We start from the raw sequence: 10,354 nt of genomic DNA on the forward strand, positions 1-10,354 counted from the left end.
ATGGATTCTTCCACATCTGTTGAATGTACGGGAAAGTTGTCCATATCATCATTGTGTGTATCATTGTTATTTGTAGTGTCCATACTCTCAACATTTGGAATGTTTCTATAGGCATCCATGTCAGGTAATGTAGTATGATCAGAATTGAAAAAGATATCATTGTCATACTCATAAGAACTCATGTTTGCGGACTCTTGAGCCTCTTTAGTTTCTCTCCTAGATTTTTGAAGACGGGTTTCAACCATGAACTAGGTATTGATTGAGATGTGTGAGACTAGATGAAAAATGGAAAAAGTATGGAAGACCAAGGGTTGGATGGAATGTAAATGAATCTGAAGTGTACTTGCAATGTCCAAAGTGTAAGACCAAGTATGTATGTAGTAGAGTAGGTGTGACTTCCAAAGAGAGGATAGTTTCTCTTGATGAGGTAAGTTGACCTTGACTCTAAGTAAGACCAAATGAGACCCAAAGGTGAGAGACCTTGATGAGGGACCACATAGCAAAATGTTGTTGTATGTAGTGTGTTGACAAAGTATGATGAGGACAAGCAAGTGACCTTTTGACTCAAGTTTAGACAAATGTGAATGTAATGTAAGGTGTAAAGCAATGATGGACTTTGTGAGACCCAAAGGCAAGTTGAATGCTAAATGAAAACTTGGAGAAACAACCTAGGAAGCTCAAGAATTCCGAAACTGATTGCTCTTGTTTGCTGCACTGTAAATTTTTTCCAATTTGTGAAGTTGTTGGTTGTGACAAAATCTGAATGTTTGACTGTTTTTTGTGACAAGAGGACACAATGTTGATGAGGACTCAATGTTTGCAAGTGTTTAGACTCAAAATGACTCCAAGAAAATTGTGTTGTTTGATGTAAAAATGTTTTGCATACACTTGAAGACACAAAAGACACAATGTTTTGCTATTTGGTCTTGAATGTTTTGAATGTTTAAAATAAGTCAAGCACAATTCTTATGGATGGCCAAGACAATAGTTGTTGATCCCACATGAGGTTTTACCCCCAAGGCTACGCTATTCAAAGCGGATACTTAGATGCTTGACCTCACTGGCTCCACCCTCGGCACTCACTTCTCGGGTCAGCCAAGCATAAGTCCCCACGAAAACTCCCCGTGGCGAACTTTGTATCTCTACCAAGAACCGTATGTGTGTGGGCCGCTACCAGAGGTCCGACCTCCTGCCCCAACAACTAGAAGGATTTGGGCTTCTAAAACAAAAAGGTGCTAGTAAGGGCATCCGCTCGTGTGGCCATACATGCGGCATTTTTAGCTCTGTAAATACAAAAGGCTCTCAGCCGGTAGGGGTTACGCCCTACAACTGATCAAATAAATTTGATCAAATGGGTTTATGGGGAGACATAGTGTCGGTATGAACTAATCAACACACGTTATTCATAGTTTTCACCATGAATACAGTTGTTTATAGTGGTTCGGAAGAGGTGGGTTTTCCTCGCTACCACTTGGGTCGTTCTCTTCTCACTAGTAGTCCTAATGACCACACGAGAAGACAGGCCCTCTAAAGATTAAACAAAAAGAGCCTATTGCTCAAGACACAAAAGACAATGATTCAATTTTAGTGCACCAATTGAAGTGTTTGCTAGTCTATGAAAACAAGGCATACAATAAAAATCCAAAAACCCTTGCCAAGGACCTGCAACAAAGATTTATTAGTAGTTTGGATTGTTTGAAATAATCACCCCTTCCTGCAAGCACACAAGTTAGGTAAATTTTAGATCCAAAAGACTTTGTGAAATAGGGGCCTTCAACAATGCATTTTGTTGACCAATTCAAAGATCTGATTCATCATAAAAAAAGACCACTTGTAAAATTTCAAGAGATTTCCAGAAATGTAAGAAAATCCAAAAAATTTGCTAATTTGCTCCAAAAATTAATTTTTTATGAAAAATCATAAAAAATTCATATAAAATGCAAAATCGATCCAAAAAATCTGAAATTTTTACTTGATAGTCCTGATGGTCTTCCAAACCTGCATAAAAAAATTTCTGCAACAAATCCAAGCAGTTTTTGAGATATGAGTAAAGTAATGCAAAACCCTAATTTTCAAAGATCTGATTTTTGAGGAATGATTTTGCATCAAATTTAAAATCACAAAGAATAGAACCTTTTTATAATTCTGAGATATTTCTAAAAATGTAAGAAAATCTGAAAAATTCGCTAATTTGCTCTCAAAATTAATTTTTTATGAAAAATCATAAAAAAATCATATAAATTGACAAAATGATCCAAAAAATCTGAAATTTTTACTGAATCCTTCTAATACTTTTTTTGACCTGCACAAAAAAATTTATGTAAAAATTCGAAGTCATTTGTGAGATCTGATCAAAATAAGGAAAAACCCTAATTTTTAAAGCTCTGATTTTTAGGGAAATATTTTGCATCAAAATTAAAATCACAAAGAATAGATCCTGTGTATAATTCTGAGTGATTTCCAAAAATGTAAGAAAATCCGAAAAATTCTCTCATTTGCTCTCAAAATTAATTTTTTATGAAAAATCATAAAAAATTCATAGAAAATGAAAATGTGCTCCAAAAATTTTGAATTTTGTATTGAGAGCTCCTGATACTTTCTTCAACCTGCAAAAACAATTTGGTGCAAAATTTCCTAGTCATTTGTGAGATATGATCGAATCTCTCCAAGATCTTGATTTTGTGTCCAAAACCCTAGTTGCACAAGATTATTCTCCAAATTGTTTTATAAAACAACAATATAGGGTTAGAAAAATCTGCAAAAAAAAACACAAATCTAACAAAAATCCATGTCCAACAGGGCGTGCCAAAATGTATATGGTGAAAATGGATAACAATAATAACGATATTGAAAGGCTAAATGAATTCAACCACAAAAACCCTAGCCTAACAACAACAAAGATCCACCATAACATATGAAGATTACCTAAGACAATGCAAATCAAATGAAATCAGAAAGATTATACCATCACATGTCCAATAGGGTTTTGGATCTCCATTGATCTTAATTGATGGATTTGCTCTCAAATTTTATGTGCACAAGAGCTCAACAAAGAATAGAATGTGGTTGTAAGTAGGATCACCTATGTTCAAAAGCGTAGTGTAGTCAAGTAGTCAACGGGGCTGAATGCATAGATTGATTAGAATGATTGATTAGGGTTTGATAATGAAGGAAGCATCTCCTTATATAGAAGACACAATATGAAATGGAGGGATAAGATTGAGAGGTGTAAAAGGAGGTCGACTATGATTAGAGGGTAGGTAAAGAAAATAATAAAATAATGAAAGGGGTAGGTAGTGTATGAATTAAGAGATGAATGACATGTGTCATAGGTAGAAAAGGTTAATGAATTAATTAAATAAATAAAGATTTATTTAATTAATAGAAGAAGTGGGATCAATTAAATAAATAAGATATTTATTCAATTTAGGAAAAGGATAATTTAAATAAATAAATGTATTTATTTAAACGAGAAATAAGGCTAGAAGAGGATAAATGAATTAATTAAATAAATAAAGATTTATTTAATTAATAGAAGAATTAAGCTTAGATAAGTAAATAAATATTTTATTTATTTAATTAGACATGACAATTTTAGGTGTCTACAGTAGGAATATTGAGTTATGAATTTGTTGACTAATTCATCAAATGATCTAACAAGAGGTGTGATTTTGGATAACCATTCCATTGTTTGTCCTCCCAAGCTTCTTGGGAATAACCTCATCAAATAGGTGTCATCATGGGCAAATTCAAGACTCATGGTACAAAATTCCCGAACATGATCATGAGGATCGCTTTTCCCATCCTATTTGTCAAATTTGGGAATATTTGAGTTTGGGAGAAAAGGTACCATATTTAACCGTCTGTCAAAAGGATAAGGACAAATTTTAGTCAAGGAGTACCGTACTGTTGTCCCTTGTTGCATGTCTTGCCTTTGTCTCTGCAACATTTGCATTTGCTGAGTGAGAGCAATCAAAGGTGCATTTGCTTGCCGAGGGAAGAGTTCTTCCCTTGCATTATTTCTAAGATGAAATGGCGTGTGGTGGGGTATGTTTTGCTCGGGCAAATTCTGTTCTGGTAGATTTTGCTTACGTATGTTTTGTTCAGGATCACATGCTTCCTCCTCTCTTTGTCGTTCTTAATAATCATAATATCGAGATCTTGTTCTAAATATGTCAGTGTCAAAGTCTTCAGGGAGTTTAACTCCTTTGCTTGCGAGTATGAGTAGATATTTTTCTTTGTCATTCTCCATGAGTCTTTCCATAAGTTTTTGAAATGAAGCACTTTCTTGACACTCTTGGAGGAGTTCCTCAGAAATTTTGGTGTCTTCTAGATTTGGACACTCGAAAGGATTTGATAATCTTCGATCCATGTTGGACTCTGGTTGCATTTCGCTTTGTTTGTTTCGTTGAGAGCGAGTAACAACAGGCATCTAGTAGAAACTTTCTGTGACAAAGGGAATGAACTCCTCTTCGATGTGTTGTTCAGGGGTTGGTGGTTCAAACTGTGGTATATTGTAAGTGATGCACACTTCGGGGAATAAGGCCATATTGATCTTTCCTCCTTGATTTAGGCGTTGACTGAATGCTGATTTTTGACAGAATGCTCTACTCCTTAATGGTTCCTTGTCAAATTCGTTGGTTTTGTCTTGAAGATACAAGCACATATGATGAATGAATGTTCGATGAGATTTAAAAAGTTGGCGATTGATGTATAAAAAATTATTCCATTTGGCAAGTTTCAGAGAACTGGGTTGTTGTTTCCTCAACTTAGTGTTATGATAAATATACTTTCTTCTCGGAATATGAGGATTAGTCATGCACAAGCAATCAATGGTTTCCTTTGATTTGTTTTGGATTTAGTTATCTTGTTTGGAAACTTAAGTTTTACTTCATCAAATGAAGGTTTAGATGCCCCCTCATGACAAAGTGTGTCAAATGATATGGAATACGAGCTTTCCCGATATGGAAACTTGATTTGACAACTTGGAGTTTAAAACAAGTGTGTTTTTGGATAGAAATCCGTTTGATTGAAGGAGTTGTTGATACTTGTGATGATGTTTCCTGATTTTGATAGGAGAGATGCGTTTTATCTTGCGACTAGTTTTCAGATTTTGACAACTTTGTTTTACGAAGAACTTGCTTTGGGAACAGTTTTCGATACTCTGTTTTGATTCTCTGTTTGATGAAGTTCAAGCTGAGGAAAGAAAGATTCCTAAATTGTTTTCAAATTTTTCAAAAATAGCCTCTGTTTTGCCCCCTGTTTCTCAGTTTTTACTACGCGCTAAGACAGAAACGCAATGCGCTACTGAATTTCCTCAATGCGCTAGAGAACAGACTCCATGCGCTAAGCTTCCCTCTGTGACACGCTAACTGGTTGCTTTGAATTTGTTTTGGTCTAAAAGGTTATGCACTAATATGGGCTGCCAATGCGCTAATATGGGCTGGTCTCTACGTGCTAATTCTTGATCCCCATGCGCTAAGCTGTTGCTTTAACGCACCAGAATGTTTCCAGAAAGTGCTAAGTTTAAATTGCTAGTGTTGGATTTTGATGAAGCGCTAAAGTTCAGAATGAATGCGCTAAAGTGAAGTTCGTGTGCGCTAAAGGATGGTTTCTATGCGCTAAGAAGTTGCTCTTACGCGCTAGACTACCTTGATATTTTGACTTGGTTGTTTTTTTGCAATTTTTGGATTTTGTTTTCAATGATGATGGATGATTTACTGAAGTAATAAATGAAAGCACGACACAAACGAAACAACCATTTTGCTTAGTCTAAACAATGAGTGTATGTTCTGCGAGGATGTGTTCAAATCCCCAATGTTTTAACAGGTTTAAATACAACAACATACAATTCAGTCAAACTCTTTATTCAAGGGTCATAAGTAATATCATAGCCCACTAGTCTCGATACTCCGTCAACTCAAACAACCTTGTCACCCCCTAGGGGGCGCCCATTTTTTTGCCTTTTGCCAGAAATTAACCCAAAGTGAATTGCTTCACAATTGAGTAGTTATCTTGGGAGACATATGGCGAGCGATCTTGGGGGCAGATTCTTCCCCACCCTTGCACTATGATATTACAAATGTCTGGATACTGACTCGGCTCAAAGTTTCTATGCTAAAGTTCGTAATCAGGCTTCCCATTCGGTCATTAGTGATAAACTCCCTCAGGAGGCTTCCCAACCTTTAGAATAAAGGTTTTACGTATCTCAAGGATATTGGGGGAAGGCTAATTGTTGTGCGCAACTGTTGAAAAGGACTTTCGTCACTTTCCACTTTTGATTATAGTGGGTTGGAACACTTGGTGTCAAAGTCGTTTCCCACTTAGGTCGTTCCCTTCACACCGGCCAAAGAATGACTTTAAGAGTTTTTCAACCCCTCGGGAAGGCAGGCCTACTAAAGGATTTAATGCAATAAACACTAAAAGCATAAGAGTGGTCTGGCTTTTTTATCACCCAGTTAAGGGGAGAGCATATTCCTTCCACTTTCGCAGCAAAGCAAACAAGTGTTCTTTTTAACTTTTATTGCAATGATTTGGTAAAATCTATATGAAGATGTTGCTCCACAAAAACATGGTGTTTATTTTATCCCTTCAAAGCAATGATTTTTTGATCTAGTAAAGGAACCTGGTCAATAAAGCAAAACTTCGATTTGGCATCAACAAAATAAAATTGGCCCCCCCTTTAACTTGAAGCAAAAAATTAAACAAGTGTGGTTTCTTTTTTCCTTACAAAATTTAAAAGTTGATCCTTTTATGCACCAAAGGATGGTGAGGTTCTTTTTAAAGCTCTTTGTTTCCAAAATAAAATAAAATATTGTCTTATTCTTTTTAGAGCCAAAATAAAAACTTTCTCCTAAAAAAAGAAAGAAAGATGTTTTTGTTGTTCTTTTTATTTGCCTAGAATAAGGTGAGTTCAATTTTATCCCACAAGAATTAAAAGACTTTAAATTTTAACTAACTTAGCTTAAGTTAGTAAAAAAATTTAAACTATTGTAACTCTTAAAATAAAACTAAGCTCCAACCTGCAAGAAACTGTCAGAAATCCTGCAAAATATCAATCAAAACAGTTAGAAAAACCTTGGCTTTTGAGGACTTCTATAAGTCTAAATTTAATCTCGGTTACAATTTAATTTTTTTGCCTTCTATCTATGATGCGCTACAGAAAAGACTGTACGCGCTACAAGATAACCGGGATGCGCTATTAGACAGACCGGAAGCGCTGTAATGTTTTCCGAATGCACTGCTCTGTTAAGTTCCCGCGCCAAGACCTACTGGAAAATGTTAAAAACTCTATGCCCTAAGGGATGGTTTTCACGCGCTAGGAAATGAGTCTCACGTGCCAAACACTGTACTGAATGCACTAGAATGTTAACCCGATGTGCTAAGGGATGTTCCCCACGCACTGATTCCTGCTTCCCGCGTACTTGCAAAAGTGGTTAGATTCAAAAACCATTTTGATTTATGGGGATGAGCCCCACGGTGGGCACCAAAAATGTATGCAGGAAAAGCGGGTCGATAAAACTCAAAATGTGAAAAATGATGTTCAAATGGCTTGTCCACACACCCACAAGGACTTCTTGGTGCAAGTTATGAAGTCATGAAGAATGACTCAACTTCCCAAGGTAGGTTCCATGGTTCTCTATCTCACAAGGTCCCTCAAGCCAATGCCTTTGCTCTCAGATCATTGAGCAAAGTGACTTAGGGATGACAAATGCAAGAACGAGGGATGCTTTAGATTGGTTTTAACATGAATGTATCCTATTTATGCATGATTCTATAAATGAGTTAAACTAGATGATAAGATGACAAGGTTAGTAACAATGCTATCCTAACATGATATACTAGTCAATGATTTAAGCTAATGATAATAGAAATACTCTAAAATGCTTATTAGATTAATTCCTATTATAAAGAGAGGCTAGATGTATTGATAAAATTGAGCATAAATGAGACACTAAAATCTTGGATCCCTTAAAATGGAGAAATGAGGGCTCTATTTATAGGGAAAATAGGACAATGGATGGTCAAGATTGGAGGAGTTAATCAAGGGTCAAGATTTAAAGTTATCAATCCATGTTTACAATTTCCCCCAATGAAATGGTGACAATTGTCAACATAAGACTACTTGAGAGAAGAGGTAAGGAGCATTAAATGCTTGAGAAGACCTCATGGTTACCTTGGAAGGTTAGGGTTAAGGTTAGGTTAGGGTTATCCAATGGATAAAGCTTTTACCCAAGGGGTAAACTCTTGTGCAAAGGTTAAAGGGATAACCATGGTCAAAGCAATGAATGCTTGATGAGACCCTTGGGTTAGAAGAAGGTTAAGTTAGGCAAAATGTCTCTAACTATGCCATTAAGGGTTAGTTAACCATTAATGGTTTGAAGACTTTGGGGACAAATTTGTAAGAGTCCTTCCAAATTTGGGGGTATTCAACAAGTTAGCTTGTTGAAGGCATAAAGACTTTAATGCCTTTTGAAGACTTTACTTCAAATTTGAGAAGTGACCTCCTCAAATTTAGGGAAAGGGGATAATGGATGGGTTTAGGCTAATCGATTAGGATTATATGGGTTCTAGATGAATTTAGGAAGAGGATTAGGATGCAAGTGGGAGATGTAGGAAAATGCAAGTGGACGAGGGATAATAGGATTAATTAAAATAAATTGCTTTATTTCAATTTGGTTGCAAGTTGGGAATTTAAATAAATTAGATTTATTTAATTGGGGCGAACTATTTAATTAAATGTAAATTTAATTAAAAAGTAGAGAGAAGGGATTTAATTAAATAAAATGATCTATTCAATTAAATGACATAAAGGACTTAAGTGAATTTAAATAAATAAATTAAATAGAAGAATGTGGATGATTTAATTAAATTAGATTTAACTAAATAGAGGAATGAGAATACAATGAACATTATATATTCATTTAGGAATATGGTCATTTTTATACGTTTACAATACCAAACCAGGACCTAAACAATTAGGTCAGCCACCTAAAACATAATACAATAAATTCATAACATAACCCCACAATCCAATGATCAACCAAGTCGGCCTAAGACCGAAAAAACATAATCCAATCAATAGATCCAATCGGTAACGCATCGTGATCATCCACCAACGCGTTACATAAACCGGTCCACAACCTAGCAAAATAAGATAGCATTAGGTTCAGTCCTAAATTCAACACCATCGATCGACAGGAACACGAACAAGATAACCAACATCATCTTGAAAGCCATCTTGAAGCCGCACCAACACCACTTATCAAGTGTATCAAAAGATCTTCAACAAAGCTCTACCGGTAAAACCCCTATCGGTGACCAAAAAGCTTAGTAGAACAAATGATAGCTCCCGAGTCATCAAATCCCAAACCAACTGATTGTGATACACATTTGAATAGCATGAATGACAGATCCAAACCAATTCCACAAATCGAAGCATATTGGATCAATATCATAATCCAATCACTCTATCAAAACCTACCAAAAACCGATAAACAACCAAAACAACCGGTGTTGCCATCAATGACAAAAAATCAATGCAACACATAATCAATTCCTCCAATTGCCAACAGTTAAGAGCAAGGTCCACATCACCTTGATCCTTTAAATAATGGGAAGAAAGAGTCACATCATTCCACATTGCAACATTTGAATTTTCCAAGTAATCAAGGTCCCTTTCAATAGCCAAATTGGCTAACAAATCCACCTCCCAAAACTAGAGAACATTTAAAGTAGTCAAACTAACCTAGTGAATTCCATATCAATTGCATCATATTTGAATTAAATCAATTTCAATGATGGTGCTCATTAGGTTTTCCTTAATAAGAATATTGAGTCGAATCATTAAAGCTTGAATTCCAAATTAATTTTTCAAGCCAAGAAATAACTTCTTTGTAACTACATAATCTATTCTTTATTTAAGCATCATGATTAAATTTAATGTCAAAATCTTATTTTATATCACAAAATGACGATTTACATTCCAACACATTCAAACCACATATAAAACTAAATAATCTTAATCCATATTTATAATTAAACAAAATATATTTACATATTTTTAATTTATAATAATTTTTGATCGAGGATTTTTCATCCACAAAGTTATATTTTTTAGCTATCCAATTCGGGAGCACGAGCCTTAAGTTGAACCTCTTCGACCAAGAGCCAAGGATTGAGGGGTATCCATTTCGCCAAATTCACCCCTTTTGATGTTGGGACCTTGCACTCAACAAGACTTGATCCCTAGTGGGTTCAATAAGAACCTTAAAACTTCACCAATAGACCATAAACCCATTAACTAATTTATAAAACTTAAAATAAAACTAATTAATATTTAATTATTTATTTA

This window comes from Cryptomeria japonica, chromosome 5, assembly GCF_030272615.1.
Source record: "Cryptomeria japonica chromosome 5, Sugi_1.0, whole genome shotgun sequence".
NCBI classification, from domain to species: Eukaryota; Viridiplantae; Streptophyta; class Pinopsida; order Cupressales; family Cupressaceae; genus Cryptomeria; species Cryptomeria japonica.